Source organism: Mus caroli, unplaced genomic scaffold (assembly GCF_978045245.1).
Source record: "Mus caroli unplaced genomic scaffold, Mus_caroli_1 scaffold_1, whole genome shotgun sequence".
NCBI lineage: Eukaryota > Metazoa > Chordata > Mammalia > Rodentia > Muridae > Mus > Mus caroli.
Window position 1 is genome coordinate 41,517,147 of NW_028227256.1, and position 17,382 is coordinate 41,534,528.

Consider the following 17,382-nt stretch of genomic DNA (forward strand, 5'->3'; position numbering starts at 1 on the left):
TGGACCCGATGCATGTAAATCCAGAATCTACTCCAGAATGGCACATGCACACATGCACTCAGACACCATAGTGCCTAGCCTTGTATTTTCTTATTTTCCTCTTGCTGCTGTTATACATATATGTTCAGTGTGGATCAATCGTCACATTCCTCTGATCCAGGTACTGGTTTCTTTTCTTTCTTGATTCTTATAATACTCTGTAAACACTTCTATCCCAAGGCCAAATTTTCTACCTCCACTTCTATCCATGGAGCATCTCCATGGAGGCAGAAAGAGCACAAATCATGCTTAGTGCTGAAGCACCTTCTTCTATATGTCCCATCAGTTACTTTAAAAGTAATCACTGCAGCTTCAATCTGGCTTATGTCTATAGAGTTAGAAGCTGAACCTTAATGAGATAGACTGAAATAGAATAGAAACAAATGAACATTAGAGTTTGAATACTTTGCATAGGAGGGAGGTGAGTGTGAAGGTGTTACATGAATTCCAAAATAGCTTCTCTAAGGTCTGCAAGACCTTCTCAGTAAAATAACATACAGGAACCTGTCAGACCCTCTTAATTTTGGAATCTAGATGCCCAATCTAAATCAATTTTCTTCCTTTCCTTCATTCCTTCCTTTCTTCCTTTCTTCTTTCTTTCTTTCCTTTCTTCCTTAATTTCTTCTTCCTTCTTGTAAAATTCTATTTCATGTTGGCTGCCATTGAATTGCCACCAAATACTTTGGAAATCTCCTATTCTGTCTCCCACATGCTGCCCAGAGACCCCTTTTCTGGTAGGTAGGAAGTCCACCTCTCCACAGTTTACTGTCACTTGCAAATTTCCTCTTTCCTAATAAGACCAAGAAGCATATACTCAGATTATGATACAACTGCTATGTTATACTAGAACATCATTTAATCTAAGAAAATTCCATTCTCTTCCCCTTCTGGGATACAAGAACATGAAAATGCTGTATTTGTATTTTTAGTAAATCCATTTTCCTGGAATGACCATTCCAATGTTGTTTATTTTCAGAAACTATCTTTGTCCTGTATTTCTTCAGAGTTTTCAGGCTAAGCCTCCTTCCTCAGCTTGCTCATGCACCACCACTCCTGGATCTGTTCTCTTACATAATGATAGCTGTCTTTTAAAAACACATTTCCTATATTTCATTAAGAATATATAGGAGTCATTAAGACTCTGTGATAATGTGAGTTTTTCGAATGTAAATATGCCTGTTGATGATCTAACAGGGCATATTGTCTGCTGAAGAGTTAACAAAACAGAAAACTTATGAGGCTCTACAGTGGTTAAAAATCATTCCTGAGTAATGAAAGTGTATTGCCAAGCCCTTAAAGTACACTGTTAAACCTGAGTCTGATTATATTTGAAAAATGAGTTTTCAAAGATTTAGTTAAAGCAAAAATGAAATAATTCTGGAAGAACTCAATAATATGACTGATGTACTTGTAAGAGGAAATAAGGAGAAGCACAGTAGAAAAGGAAGATAACACACACTAAAAGAACAAAGACCACTACAAGACAGGGAAAAATTAAGATTACCTGAAGCTGTGCTTGCTACTACAGGTATCCTATCTTTCAAAGTAAACAATGCCCATCAAGTTACATGTTGTATCAGTGAAGCCCCCAAAGAGTAATGGTAGAGATCTCTTTTCTATGTGTAGTGAACATGTTCATCTCTTACATCAGTAGAGAAATCCCATCTTCAGGGTACATTGCCTTACCAATGCCAGTAGTTCTTCATAGAGAACACACACACACACACACACACACAAACACACACATTGTTTATAAAAATATATAGGAAGTTCTGTGATTTCTTACTCCATTCAGTATCAAGATTTCATATATTTTCTATGAAGATTATTGGAGTTTGTATAATATAGAAAAGAACAAGTATCCATATTAAAAATAATCATAAGAGATATGAATGGTGACATTTTCATGTAATACTTGTATCCTAGAAATCGAGTCAGGAGGATCACATATTCTAGGCCAACCTGGGTTAGACAACAAGACTGTAACTTAAAAAAGAAGTTTATAAACCTGTAACAGCATACAAACTGGGTCTCAGTCATCTCCAGAAGATGGAGAATTTCATCTCTTTCCCTGTTGAAAGCTTGTATATTAAGAAATGGACCTGTGCTGGGGAGGTGGAGAGTGTAAAGGCTCTTGTCACATGACCTAGTAAACAAGCTTTGATCTATTGTGTAACTTAATTTTTTCAAACCTTATTTTTAATGATGGTTCTTAAACAGGAAGGATATGGGGAAAGTAGACCTGTTTGGAAAGGTTCTTTGGAGCAATTCCCATTTGTGTTGTCTGGAATTCAGCAATCCAGTTCACAAAATAGCTGACAGCGATAGATTGATCCAACTCCCAAACACTTCATGGATGCACCAGAAGTCCAGTTCGATATAGTTGGGATAGCAACAGTGGTGACACAACCTAGCAAAGAAAGGTAGGCTTCAGCCTTGGCTAGAGTCAGCAGGAGGGATCAGGAGGGACACCAGGAGAAGTTCTTGGCTGTGCCTCTCTCAGGGAAGTGAAGATCAGCAAAGATGAGAGACCTACAAGCATTGTACAACTAGCTGTACCAGCAAGCCAAGCTCTCTCTGTCACTCTGTGGAGTCTTATTTATAATCTCCAAACATCATATGTCCTCCATGGGCCTTGCCTCGGTATACGTATTGCCTCAGCACAGGTCTTGCCTCAGCACATGCATCCAATCAGCTTGAGTCCTCCTCAGAAGTGGCAACAAATGGCAGTACACCACCAGACATTTTTGGTGCATTTCTCTCTATGGAGTCCTGACAAATGAGCTCAATTATGCAATACAAGGCAGACTAACACATGTGTGTTGTTAGCAAAGAATACTTCATCATGTGTCCTTTTACGTGCTTGCTTTAGCTGAACATCCTCTCTCCTATGTCTGCTTCCGCAAAACATTCCTTCACGAGTCTGCCTTAACCTTTCACACCTGTATCCATTTTTTTAAAGGGTAGAATTAATATTTTATTGTCATTTGTAATCGGATGGCAGTTGGGTATAGACTCTCCACACTTAGGTTTTGCAAATTAAAAAAGGTACAGGGTTTGAACAGCTGGTAGCTGGCTACACTTTTCAGAGCATGATTAGGAATATTCAGTAATAGAGGCTTCAAGCTTTTCCTTGCTAGCACCGGAGAACTCCCCCACCTTTTGACCCCTTTTTATAAAACTGGAAGGTCGGCATGCATTTGACTTCACAGTCTGCAGCAACATCCTGGCAGTCATCCACGTCCACTTCAAGGAACACCACATGGGAATACTTGTCACAGAGGGAAAGGAAGAAGGGCTTGATCATTTTGCAAGGTCCACACCACGTAGCAGAGAAGTCCACCATGACAAGCTTGTCTCCTGAAAAGCTTCCTTGCTCTCGATCAGCTTCACCATTTTGGCTGTTGCGGGGAGGGAGCCACACGCGTCTCAGCAGAACCAGATGGAAATGGATTCCACCTGTATCCATTTTAATGCAACCTTCCTTTATCTGCAGCAACACACCATCCAACGGACATTCCAAAGAACTCTTAAGTTTCTCCTTCACGTTGAAAGTGTATAAAGGTAAATAAGGGGAGCCAATTCCATGAAGGTTTTTTGTTCTCCACGTGTGCATTGTGGCATGCATTCATATAATAATAATAGTAAACTTAAAATTTACTATTATTAGTTAATAGTAATTAATAGCAAATTCATAGTACATATAAAAATAAAAAATTAGTACATTTAAAAATCATAGAATAGTTAGGAACTTGTGAGATTTTCTTGGAGCTATTGATAGACACCAATGCACACACATAAATGCTAGAAATAAGTATAATTTGGAATCTGAAAAAAATGTTCTGATGAAGTGATTTATAAACAACAAATTATGTCTAAATGAGAAATACAGAATATATTGATTTCAAACACAAATAAAAAATAACTTGAGAAGACAGAGAGATAGCTCAGTAGGTAAAGCAACACACAAACGTGATGACCTGAGTCTGACTTCAGGGAACCTACAAGGTAGAAGAAGGAGAGAACCAGTATTCACAAGTCATTTTCTCACTACACTCTTGACTGAGGTGTTTATGCAATCATACACACACACACACACACACACACACACACACAAGTTTACGTGTATACATGTATATATATATATTTATTTGAAAATATAAAAACTTGAAAATGAATAATAAAAGAAACAATTTTTCACAAACTGGGTTTCAGTACTATATTTTCCTTAATTGCAGCGTCAAATAGTTATAAAAGGTAATAAAATGTTGGTACTGAAATACAATAAAATTCAACAATTTTATTAATAAACCTGTAGTATGTAAACTTAATAATAATAATCTTGTACAAAAAAATAAACCCAAGGCAGAGGCAGGCAGATTTCTGAGTTTGAGAACAGCCTGGTCTACAAAATGAGCCCTAGGACAGTGATGGCTATATAGAGAAACCCTGTCTCGAAAAACAAAACAAAACAAAACAACCCAAACAATATGAAAATGAAAGCAAAAGTAGACTGTACATGAGCTGCATACATTGAATCACAGAACTTGAGAGGCGGAAGCAATAGGATCTCTGTGAATTTGAAGACAGACTTGTCGCCATGGGGAGTTCCAGGACTGACAATGCCACAGAAGGGGACTCTGTCACAAAAGTCAAACAATAGCAAAAATAAAGCAAGCTAAATGCTTATTACCCAAACCCAAAAGAGCTCTGTAGAATACCAGAAAGACTGTCAAGATGAATTGCAAGATGACAACTTCTACTCCATAGTCATGTCACTTTTAAGATGTGAAGAAAGCTGTAGTGGTCCACAGGGAGCCATGAGGAGCACACAATAGGGAGCTCCAGTCAGAGGCTAGAGTATGAGGCCTCCATGCTCTGTGCTGTAAGCAGCCTGTGGGGATTTACCTCACTGTTGCTACTTCCACTCATCATCATCCAGGCTCATTCTCACTTTCCTTGCTCTCTACTCTCAAGACTAGGCACAAATCCCTAAACTTTCAGAAAACTTTCCAATGCATATATAAATTATTGGAAATTTATACTGCTGTTTAAACACTTTTGTTTCATTTTTTTTCTCTTGCTTCTCTTCTTCTTCCTCTGCCTCCTCCTCCTCCTCCTCCTCCACATTAACATTGAGGCCCACCTTTTTTCCTGTCTCAGACAGTAACTCACACTGTAACACAGGCTAATTTGAACTCTTAGTAATTACTAGGCTTTTGTGTTGGGACATGTATCACCCACCATACCAGCTAGTTTTCTTTTCCTTTCTTTTACTTCCTAATTGTTCATACATTAAATCTTAAATGAAATGTTGCATGTAAAAGTATACAGAGTTGTGTGACTCTTAGTGGAGAGTCAGTAAACCTTGGTGGTTATTAATATGATGAGTGTTTTAATCCATTTCTTCTCAGTTTAGTATAGTGAATAGTCTGTACATAGTTGCCATTAATATTTAATATCAATAAATACTTTAAAACATTTTTAAGTTATGTCATGAATATATATCTCTTTCCCACATGTCCAAATGTAAAAAGATAATCATTTTCATCAATATTTTATATTTCCACCCAGGTACATGCTATTAGCCAAATTGATTTATTTTTTATGAAGCAATGAAAGCGTAATATAAATATAACTGTTAAATACCCAAATGCAATTATGTCCATCCCCTCTGCAATTGCTCTGTTTATCTTGATTGATGATGCTTTGGAGATCATAGAAAATCTCCCAGAGAAAGAAAGTCCTTCTCCAATTATAAGCAGTGTTTTTGTTGGTGGTGTTTTTTTGTTCACTTGTTTGCTTGTTTGTTTTTGAAACAGGTTTTCTCTGTGTAGTCCTGGATGTCCTAAAACTCACTTTGTAGATAAGGCTAGCCTTGAATTCACCTAACAAGCAGCTTTTTAAGATATCAACCTTAGCAACTTTCTTTTAATTTACCATTAATGATAACTATATGATTATATATTGTTCCATAATCTTTTAAAGAAATATGAGAATAAAATTACTATAACCTGGGGGAGGGGGAACTCACCATGCAACAGCAGAACAATGCAGAACACATAGAAGCTCAGCTACAGAGGATTCATAGAGTCTACTGTAAAGCCTGTCTCAATGTTAGAATAATTCTTTTCTGAGAACTTCTGAGAGCAGAGATCTGGGAGTTGTTTCAGGGCTTGAAACAAATAGGAGGAGACCAAAAGAGCCAAGACTCAACTAATGTATGCTGAATAAAACCTAATTTTTTGATAGGAAGGCCAGAAATCACCATTTTATAAAATAGTATTAGAAAACCTCAGAACATTTGGGGAAGGAAATAAAAAACAAAATGCCTGTCAGTCTATAGTAAAGACAAATGATACAGTTGATATGTTGTTCAAGATGAAATATAAAGAGAATCTAAAATGATGTTTGAATTTAGAAAAAGTGGTAAATAGACACTAATTTGCCATTATTAATAAGACATGAAATATTGCTACTGTCTGCATTCCATGCATCTTTGCTTTAATCTGTAGAGGAAAAAAATAGCACACATACACAAAGGAGAATCCAGACCTTTGTGTCTTGAACACAGTTCTCAAAACATTCAGAAAATTCTTTGTCTAAACTTGGTAACTAGGGAATACTTTATAGGTCTTAACCTCAAATGCAGGAAAGGGCTGCCTTGACATGGAACAGAATTAAAACAAAATATCTTTCAGACAGTACAAAATAGCTTTTATAGCTATTTTGTATTTAGAGAAACACAATCCTAATATACCATTTAAAACCCAGGACAGCCTCCAAATTAAGATACGACTTAGGTTACTTTTAACTTTTTGGGTATTTGAGTTTAAAAATAATAGCTTTAAAAATCATTTAGGTCATCATTTAAAACGAGATTATGCAAGCTCAACAATGTCTTTCCTAATATACCATAAACTCACACCATTTTTTCTACCCTAGAAACATAATTTTCAACTATTATAAACTAGTTTGTCATTACACACATACACACACACGCATTCATATATATATGAATGATACAAAGGATGTAAAATGTGTAGGCAAGTTGCAGTAGGTTTTTCCTACCCAAGTAAGCAGAACTAAGTAGCTGGTTCCCCGGTGTAACTTGAAGTCTGACAGTACTTCCACTATCTGTCTCTCAAATTATTTTTTTACCCATGGCTTCCCAGGAATTTACATAGACTGTTTATTAGTATTTAAATAAATAAAAGCATATAATAAGCCAAAAACTGTAAGTAGGGCATTTTATTTATCATTTCAGTCATCCAAGAACACTTTTTCTATACCAAGTGAAAACAAATTATCACAAAGCTAAAATCATTTTGATAGGAAGCTGGGAATTTAGATTCTGAGCCCTCATCTGTCTGGTTGCAGATACATTCTTTATGTGGCACAGCCTTCTACATAATCTGTCTAGGGCCTTTCCTTCCAAATGACAATAATAGGAAAGGAAATGAAGTCATGTCTCAAAAATTTATAAAAATAAGTGAGGGGGCATGGATGAGCAGTGGCTGACACTCAGCAAATGTGTTGATATATTTTGATAATTAATGAATTTTGCATGCCCTTTGATTGCTAAAATTGAGTGCATAATGTAAAAGAGAACCACTTTCTTTTAATTTAAATATAAGAGATCACTTAATGACAAGGAGTGACACAGAATGATCTCAGCTAATCAATGTTCTAGTCAGATCTAGTTCTCTGAATTTTCATCTACGTAGTTCTCCATGCTGCTACAAAAATTACCATAAACTTAGTGACTTGAAACATCAGGAGTTTATTATCTTCCATCTTTGGAGGTCAGGATGCCATTGGATCTCAATAGGCAAGCAAGAAGCCAACAGGGCTTCACTGACTGTGGACGTTTCCAAAAGACCCAGTGTTTTCCAGGTAGAGACCATTCTCATTTATTAGCCTCTTTTCTCTACTTTCAGAACCAGCAGTGTTAGCCAAATCTTTCTCACACTGCCCTGTCCATAATTCCTTCCCCTATTGCCACACTATTCCATTATGAAGACCCTTGTGATTACACTGGATCCATATACATCATTCAGACTAGTCTCCCTATCATAGGTATAGTCCCTGGCTACCACAGTTACATCTGTAACTACTTCCTTTGTGAGTTACAGTCTATGCTTGTAATCCAAGATTCAGCATGAAGATTTCTGGTAACCACTATTCTACCTACCACACCATGTATAAAAGATATAAACTGTTACATGTAGGATACTGTGAAGAGTTCAGGTTTATAAAAACTTTTAAAATCAAACAATAAGGTGTTGGGAGATAGACATGGGGATACACATGAGTTTAACATGCACCACCTCCTTCCCTTGTCTAATATACACAAAAACATCTTTCTTAATGACTTAGTCAGGGTTTCTATTCCTGCACAAACATCATGACCAAGAAGCAATTTGGGAAGGAAAGGGTTTATTTGGCTTACACTTCCATACTGTTGTTCATCACCAAGGAAGTCAGGACTGGAACTCGAGCAGGTCAGGAAGCAGGAGCTGATGCAGAGGCCATGGAGGAATGCTCTTTACTGGCTTGTTTCCCCTGGCTTGCTCAGCCTGTTCTCTTATAGAACCAAGACTACCAGCCCAGAGATGGTTCCACCCACAAGGGGCCTTTCCCCCTGGATCACTAATTGAGAAAATGCCTCACAGTTGGATCTCATGGAGGCATTTCCTCAACTGAAGCTCCTTTCTCTGTGATAACTCCAGCTGTGTCAGGTTGACACAAAACTAGCCAGTACACCTAATAAAAGCTAAAGTGGAATAAAAGCAAAATTATTGATCCCTATTTAAAGTACTGTCAACTCAGGAGAAAGAAGGTCCAGACTCATTATGAAATACAAATGCTAACCTTGATCTTCCTACATAAGTGATATTGAAAGAATGATTAAAATTTTGCCAACTAACCTAAACAAAGATATTAGGAAATTTAGCAAAACCGTATCCCAGTTGAAATGGGAGGCTCTATCTAACAGAAGTGAATGCCCTATTCAGGTATTAAATGCGACAATAATGACCTCAGATGTTCCTGAGAAGGAGAGTGCCAGATATTATGCACATGTATATTTATTTATGTATTGTGAGGTTACATGCCCAGGATGATCTCCTACACAAGGGTTGCCCGCCTCTCAAGGCTGCCATGCTCTGGTAATCACAAACATGGGCCATCGAACTAACCAAAAGGTTTTATAAACTACTATAAATTAAAGTGAAAAGTATGTTAGTTTTACTTAATCTCCAGAAAGGAAGGAGGACACATTAAATTAAAAAAAAACTATAACACACTTAAATATATTTAGAATTTATATTATTACCTCAAATACTGCAAAGTGAACTATCAATATAGTTTTTAAAACAGTATCAGTACTGTCTACATTCTAGAAGTGAGCTGGCAAGATGAGTCAGAAGACAAAGATGATTGCAGCCAAACTGATGACCTGAGTTTGATTTCCAGACACAGAATCACATAGCCCCATAGGTTGTCCTCTGGACATGTATGCTGTGCCATGGAAGTGGCCCCACCCATATGTATACCTACCCACAACGCTTTCAAGCCAAAATTTATCCTATCTACAAGCAATGTAGGTGTCAGGGAGGGAGCAGAGACTGAGGGAAGGGCCAACCGATAGCAGACCTAACTTGACCAATTTCATGGGAAAGCACCAATCTCTAACTCTATTAATGATACACTGCTATGCTTGTAGAGAGGAGCTTCTTGTCCTCTGAGAGACTTCACCCAGCAGCTGCCTTAGACACAGACACCACAGCCAAACATTGAATGGAGCTTGGTGATTCTTATGGAAGATTAGGAGGAAGGAATGTGGCGCCGAAGGGGATAGGAACTCCACAGGAAGACCAACAGAGTCAACTAACCTGGACCCTCTCAGTGTCTGAACCACCAACCAAAGAATATATATGAGCTGTACCTAGGTCTCCCTGCTCATATGTAGTAGATGTGCAGCTAGGCCTTCATGTGGGTCCTGAACAACTGGAACGAGAGCTATCCCAAAAGCTGTTGCCTGTTGCGTTCTACTAGCTGTTCTGCCTAGTCTCACCTCAGTGGGAGAGGAAATGCTTAGCCTCGCAGATAATTGAAGTGTCAGGGTACCCACTCAGAGGAGAAGGAGAGGGGAGTTGGGGGAAGGATTGGGGGAAGTGACCAGGAGAGGGGCATAGAGTGGGATGTAAAGTGAATAAGTAAAAAAAAAATTTTTTAAAGAAAAGTATTAATGAATAAAGTGAAATTTTGTTGAGATTGCTAGATCAGAGGTGGCACCCACTCCTGGCCACATGTGCTGCTAAACCAACATTCATTCTCTCTCTCTCTCTCTCTCTCTCTCTCTCTCTCTCTCTCTCTCTCTCTCTCTCTGTGTGTGTGTGTGTATGTGTCTCTCTCTGTGTCTCTGTCTCTGTCTCTCTGTCACACACACACACTCACACTTACACACATACATACCCTCCCATTACTGATTTCTATGCCAGTTATCCATCAAGGTGAATTTACTTGAAGTATATATTGTTGGGAGCGACCGTGTTGGAATGTTAACTGCCTTGTCAGCCATAAGTGCTTACTTACAAAGTCTTGGCCTTAGTGGAAAAGTACTTAGTTGAGATTTCTGTGGGAAAAAATTGAGGCCTCTGTGGGAAAGTACTACCCCCCAGTTAAGAACAAATAGCTATAGATCTTGTGGACAGGTACCTAACAACCCATTTTATTCTGTTTCTCCTGCTGAACATCTATTTATTTATTTATTTATTTATTTATTTACTTATTATTAGATATTTTCTTTATATACATTTCAAATGCTATCCCGAAAGTTCCCTATACCCCCCCTCCACCCTGCTCCCCTACCCACCCACTCCCACTTCTTGGCCCTGGCATTCCCTTGTACTGGGGCATATAAAGTTTGCAATACCAAGGGGCCTCTCTTCCCAGTGATGGCTGACTAGGCCATCTTCTACTACATACGCAGCTTTTTACCTAGCCAATATCCTGCTTTTGAGAACAGGTGCGTTCTCCCAGAAACAAAGTGATTCTGTGTCATCCCCCTCCCCATACCCTGCTTCTGTAGGCACAAAACCTGCCTGGGAATAATAAAAATTTGACAGCTTGATCAATCAGACTTGTTGTCTGTCTTTGTGTTTCTAGCCCTTTATTCTCTCCACAGGTGGTTCCTCAGACCAGATTCAGTTTTGTAGTTGTTCACTTGATCTGATTTATATTCAGATGAGTTTTTTTTGGGGGGGCTGGACTACTTTAACTTTGGTTTTATGTAAAAAGCCTTTGCTTCATATCCTAGGTTGGATACAAATTCCTGATTCTCTTGCCTCAACTCTGGAGTTCTCACTTTGCAGAGCCATCACACCTGACTTATTTCCTTTCAAAAAAAGAAGACAGGAGTTGGTTGGGGGGCACCCTCATAGATGCAAGAAGAGGGGGATGGGTAGGGAGTTTCTGGAGGGGAAACCTGAAAAGATAATAACATTTCAAATGTAAATAATAAAAAAAAACCAATAAAAGAAAAAAAGAAGAAAGAAAGTAAGATCAAGTCTATTCCTGGCACCCACACTGTGGCTCATGGCCACCTGTAATGCCAGTTCTGGAGGTCTGGCTCCCCCTTTTGAGCTTTGTGGGAAACAGAACTGTACCTTTACACATACATCCATGCAGGCAACAACGTCACACACAAAATAAAACAAACGGATTAAAAAAATAAAATAAAAAATAAGGGTGCCAGATATGGCATTGTCCTGATGTAATTTCAGAACTGTTGAGGCTGAGGCAAAAGAATTGTTGTACAAGGCTGGCCTGGGCTATATAATGTATACTAGTCGAGTAAAATGTACATAGAAAGCCTCTGCTGTAATAATCAATAAAAATAAACAGTAAAGGAGTAGCTTTATTATGAAACAGTAGCAACACCAAACCCTTGCATTACTTAAATATGTATCAGTAATTGAGTCATTGTAATGGTTCTCTTACAAACAAGAACAATCCACTCCATCATAATCTGCTCCAGCATAATCTTCATACTGCATGGGCAACCTTAAATGGAAATACTGACTACTAATTTTCTAACTAAGATGCTTTCCAACATGATTCACTAAATGCTCTCTCTCTCTCTCTCTCTCTCTCTCTCTCTCTCTCTCTCTCTCCCTCTCTCTCGAGATTCTGCTTTAACCTTTCAAGTCATTTGTAATTTAAGATAGATGCCTTTTATTTTTGTAAAAAGAGGCATTTTATAGGAATTTAAAACTGGAAGTGGAGTGAATTTTGCTCCCACAGCTCAGTTTCCTGCATCAGTGAGCAGTTGTTTGGCAGATTTGTTCTGTCCAGTAGGTTCCCCTACTGGCCCTATAATTCATGGGCTTTTGGTCAGCTCTGTAATATAAGGCATGAAATTTCTTTTATGGATTAGACTTCATATCCAACCAGAAAGCAGCTGGTTACCCCATGACCATCATGCCACTATTATACAAACTGGCACATCTTACCAGCATGTCACTATTATGACATGGGTCCAGCACTGTGCAAGACCATTGTTTTCTCCCTTCAAGACCCACATAGCACCTTGTGTCACTAGGTAAGCTTACCAGCAAAGAGAGTTTCCTGGTCAGTTTGAGGTTTATTCTCTATGCCCTATGTTTTTTTGTTTGTTTGTTTTTTTGTTTTTTGTTTTGGCTTTTTGTTTTGTTTTGTTTTCTTTGTTTGGTTGTTTGTTTGGTTTTTTGGAGGGGCGCAAAAGAGCCTTAAACTTTAGTTGATGAGAAAACAAAAGCAATGACAGTATTGTTTTCAGTGCTCCTGGCTAACAAATTATTTGTAAGTGTGTATCTCATGTCTTGACATTGAGATTTTCATTTAATAACCCATGTCTTCTGAGATCAGTATTGTTCCATCCATGCCTAGTACTCCTATTCTCATAAATTTCACAACCCACACACACACACGTAATATATATGATGTATATTCTATGTAATAGAAATATAGTATATAGTATATAGAATATATGATAAAATATTGTATATAAAATATATTTACACATATTTTAATTAGATTTCAAATTAGTGGGTTGCCATAAGTTTTCTTCATTTACTCTTTATTTTGAACAATCTGTCACTCATATTCTCATTCTACCTTAATCTAAAACCTTTAACCCAAAGTATTATGCTTCCTTTCTTTTGTGCCATCTGTGTCTTACCATGTGTTCTAGTAGAAGTCTTTTGTGAATTAGATGATTGCAAGTTTTCATATAGATTTTTTTTCACGTATGCTTCATCTAAGATAAGCCTCTTGCCAACACCTCATTTACCCCATTTCCCACTCGATGAGAGCTTGAACTTTTCTCCATATAGTATTTTTTTCTTTCTACTAAGTACTTAGTATATCTCCCATCCTTAAGGCATCCTCCAGAAGTGTAATATAGTAGCACATATACTAGCATTGTTTCTGTTTCTCTAAGGCAAAATAGTGTTAAAATGATTCCTACAAAACCTGAGAAGGAATTTTTAAATCACCCCCAAATAGTGTGATTCAAAGGCATTGGAAACCGAGCAGCTAAGTCAAATGATCTATGAGGGACGTCCAATGTGCTATATATCTGCCAGGATGTGCTTTCAGGTCTGACTCTGGCACAAAGGCAGAAAACACAGCAAGGACATTACAATTCCCTAATTTGAGAAAATGAGGAGCCCAAAAAAGAGAAAGAGTTCTTGTGAGTGGCTGTGCATTGGAATGAGGCTCAAATGAAGAACATACACAGCCTTTAGCTCTATGAGACAACTATCCAAGGCTCATGAAAGAGCTATTCAAAAGGAACATTTCCTGGAAATCCCACATAAAGCCAGTACCTTCTCCCAAAAGTCAGCAGAAAATTAATTTGTGAGTGAACTGGGCTGGTAAACTCAGAGGAGAGTGAGTATGTTCAAGGTGATATATTTGTTGCCCTGGTGCTGTTTGTATTTTGATGCTAATTCTGCTTCCTCAAGAGGGGATGCTCCAATGAGGAGTGGATTTCATACTCAGGTGATTTCATGTGAACTTTCTCCCCATTTTAGCTGGTCAAATAAAGGACTCAGTTCTCCAACAATAAGACATAAGCTAACAGACTGGATACTCAAGCAGGATCAAGCTTCTGCTACATACAAGAAACAGACTTCAATAAAAAGACAGACACTACCTCAGAATAAAAGGCTAGAAAACCTCAATAAAGTTCTCGCTAACCGAATTCAAGAACACATCAAAACAATCATACATCCTGACCAAGTAGGATTCATCCCAGGAATGCAAGGATGGTTCAATATACGAAAATCCATCAATGTAATTCATTATATAAACAAACTCAAAGACAAAAAACCACATGATCATCTCGTTAGATGCTGAAAAAGCATTTGACAAAATCCAACACCCATTCATGATAAAAGTCTTGGAAAGATCAGGAATTCAAGGCCCATACCTAACCATGATAAAAGCAATATACAGCAAACCAGTAGCCAACATCAAAGTAAATGGTGAGAAGCTGGAAGCAATCCCACTAAAATCAGGGACTAGACAAGGCTGCCCACTCTCTCCCTACCTATTCAACATTGTACTTGAAGTCCTAGCCAGAGCAATTAGACAACAAAAGGAGATCAAGGGGATACAAATCGGGAAAAGAAGAAGTCAAAATATCGCTTTTTGCAAATGATATGATAGTATACATAAGTGACCCTAAAAATTCCACCAGAGAACTCCTAAGCCTGATAAATAGCTTCGGTGAAGTAGCTGGATATAAAATTAACTCAAGCAAGTCAATGGCCTTTCTGTACACAAAGGATACACAAGCAGAGAAGGAAATTGTGGGAAACAACACCCTTCTCAATAGTCACAAACAATATAAAATACCTTGGCGTGACTCTAACTAAGGAAGTAAAAGATCTGTATGACAAGAACTTCAAGTCCCTGAAGAAAGAAATTAAAGAAGGTCTCAGAAGATGGAAAAACCTCCCATGCTCATGGATTGGCAGGATCAACATTGTAAAAATGGCTATCTTGCCAAAAGCAATCTACAGATTCAATGCAATCCCCATCGAAATTCCAACTCAATTCTTCAATGAATTGGAAAGGGCAATCTGCAAATTCATCTGGAACAACAAAAAACCTAGGATAGCAAAAACTCTTCTCAAGGATAAAAGAACTTCTGGAGGAATCACCATGCCTGACCTAAAGCTGTACTACAGAGCAATTGTGATAAAAACTGCATGGTACTGGTATAACGACAGACAAGTAGACCAAGGGAACAGAATTGAAGACCCTGAGATGAACCCACACACCTATGGTCACTTGATCTTTGACAAGGGAGCAAAAACCATCCAGTGGAAAAAAGACAGCATTTTCAACAAATGGTGCTGACACAACTGGAGGTTATCATGTAGAAGAATGTGAATTGATCCTTTCCTATCTCCTTGTACTATGGTCAAATCTAAGTGGATTAAGGAACTCCACATAAAACCAGAGACACTGAAACTTATAGAGGAGAAAGTAGGGAAAAGCCTTGAAGATATGGGTACAGGGGAAAAATTCCTGAATACAACAGCAATGGCTTGTGCTGTAAGATTGAGAATTGATATATGGGACCTCATAAAGTTGCAAAGCTTCTGCAAAGCAAAAGACACCGTCAATAAGACAAAAAGACCACCAACAGATTGGGAAAGGATCTTTACCTATCCTAAATCAGATAGGGGACTAATATCCAATATATATAAGGAACTCAAGAAGGTGGACTCCAGAAAATCAAATAACCCCGTTAAAAAATGGGGCTCAGAACTGAACAAAGAATTCTCACCTGAGGAATACCGAATGGCAGAGAAGCACCTGAAAAAATGTTCAACATCCTTAATCATCAAGGAAATGCAAATCAAAACAACCCTGAGATTCCACCTCACACCAGTCAGAATGGCTAAGATCAAAAATTCAGGTGACAGCAGATGCTGGCGAGGATGTGGAGAAAGAGGAACACTCCTTCATTGTTGGTGGGATTGCAAGCTGGTACAACCACTCTGGAAATCAGTTTGGCGGTTCCTCAGAAAATTGGACATAATACTACCAGAGGATCCAGCAATACCTCTCCTGGGCATATATCCAGAAGATGTCCCAACCGGTAAGAAGGACACATGCTCCACTATGTTCATAGCAACCTTATTTATAATAGCCAGTAGCTGGAAAGAACCTAGATGCCCCTCAACAGAGGAATGGATACAAAAAATGTGGTACATTTACACAATGGAGTACTACTCAGCTATTAAAAGGAATGAATTTATGAAATTCCTAGGCAAATGGATGGATCTGGAGGGCATCATTCTGAGTGAGGTTAACATATTCACAAAGGAACTCACACAATATGTACTCACTGATAAGTGGATATTAGCCCAAAAACTTAGGATACCCAAGATATAAGATACAATTTGTTAAACGCATGAAACTCAAGAAGAACGAAGACCAAAGTGTGGACACTGTGCCCCTTCTTGGAATTGGGAACAAAACACCCATGGAAAGAGTTACAGAGATAAAGTTTGGAGCTGTAAAGAAAGGATAGACCATCTAAAGACTGCCATATCCAGGGATCCATCCCATAATCAGCTTCCAAACGCTGACACCATTGCATACAGTAGCAAGATTTTGCTGAAAGGACCCAGATATAGCTGTCTCTTGTGAGACAATGCCGGGGCCTAGCAAACACAGAAGTGGATGCTCACAGTCAGCTATTGGATGGATCACAGGGCCCCCAATGGAGGAGCTAGAGAAAGTACCCAAGGAGCTAAACGGAACTGCAACCCCATAGGTGGATCATTATTATGAACTAACCAGTACCCCAGAGCTCTTGACTCTAGCTGCATTTGTATCAAAAGATGGCCTAGTAGACCATCACTGGAAAGAGAGGCCCATTGGACTTGCCAACTTTATATGCCCCAGTACAGGGGAATGCCAGGGCCAAGGGGTGGGGGTGGGTGGGTGGGGGACTGGAGGGGGGAGTGTATTGGGGACTTTTTGGATAGCATTGGAAATGTAATTGAGGAAATTACCTAATAAAAAAAAAGAAAAAAAAAAGAAAACTAATAAAATAGAAAAAAAAAAAAAGGCTAGAAAAAAGTCTTCCAAGCAAATGGTCCCAAGAAACAAGTGGGAGTTACCATCCTAATATCCAATAAAATAGGCTTTCAACCAAATGTTATTAAGTTAGATGGGGAAAGACACTTCATACTCATCATAGGAAAAATCCACCAACAGAAAGTCTAAATTCTGAATATCTGTTCTCCAAATGCAAGGGAATCCACATTCATA

General features: G+C 38.3%; 1 pseudogene; it reads right to left on the reverse strand.

The window, feature by feature from the left end:
- Window positions 1–3,110: 3,110 nt before the first annotated feature.
- LOC110304826 (thioredoxin pseudogene) lies at window positions 3,111–3,487 on the reverse strand (annotated as a pseudogene).
- Window positions 3,488–17,382: the final 13,895 nt, after the last annotated feature.